Here is a 1,162-nt window from a genome sequence, read left to right on the forward strand (position 1 = left end):
CATTTTTGAGTGTTTTTGTTGGGTCTCATGTCCATTTTTGTTMATTAAACAGAATTACCAGCAAAGGGAGCTGAAGAAAGCTTTTGTGGGAGATATGGTCCAAACGCCATCAGAAGAGATAAAAAAAAAGTCAACCCCTCAGCTGATGATGTCATCAGTCAGGAACTGATTGACACCATGCTTATGAAAATGGGCTGTGTGTTAGAAATAGAAACTTTGGGTTCACCTATTTTATCGCGCCCTGGATGGGAACATTATTATATTCCTATACAGGTCAAGAGGTACCAACTGGACCCAGGACCATGAATCTTTTCCTGCCCTTCTGGGTTTCTCCTGCRAGAGATTGAACCATAAATCCTGGGTCCAGCAGTGGGAGACGGACACTGGAGGTGAAAAGGCCTTGGAGATAAGGGACTGAAGCAGGCAAAAGGCCTTTCTGTGTGTCTGTGAATTTTTCTTTTTCCTTTTTGATAAGAAAGAGTTCCTCCTCTCATACTCATGAAAAGGGAGTTTCTGAGAAAATGTTTGCCTAATCAGAAACAGGAGGTCTCATAAATCTCAAGCACATGCAGAGTGGGGCTTGCAGCTTCAGATTGTACTATTTTAAGACCCTTCCATTTATTCTAGCCACAGTTTAAATTATCCTTGTTTGTCTCCAAAGTCTCAACTCATCTCCTCAACTTTGTCCATAGTTAACAGGTTATCCTTTTCATAGAAAATCAAAACATTGTTCATAAGTACAGTTTTTGAATTAAGTGGATCTGCGCTCGACAATGCAACCTCGGTGGAGTAGTCGAACTGTCGAACACAGATCCACTGAGCGTTCAACAGACAGCACAGCTTCAGAAGACAAGCTGATAAAATTAATTTTATAAATCTGTATTGTTCGATACAAGTGTGTATTGAACGGTTCGATACAGATAACTGCAGACTTTCTGCTTTAATTTGAAGATATTTACATCCAAATCTGGTGAACAGTGTATGAATTACAACAGTTTGTAGATGTGACTTCCACAATACCAGACTAATGGGACAAATTAACAATCATAAATCAAACTTATTTGTTTTTTATGTTTGGATTCAGATCCKTTGCAGTCAGTTCAATTCAATTTCAAACTTTATTCATTCCATAAAAACAAAATTCTTTGTAAAAAAGAAAATA

Source organism: Austrofundulus limnaeus, unplaced genomic scaffold, assembly GCF_001266775.1.
Source record: "Austrofundulus limnaeus strain Quisiro unplaced genomic scaffold, Austrofundulus_limnaeus-1.0 Scaffold126, whole genome shotgun sequence".
Lineage (NCBI taxonomy): Eukaryota > Metazoa > Chordata > Actinopteri > Cyprinodontiformes > Rivulidae > Austrofundulus > Austrofundulus limnaeus.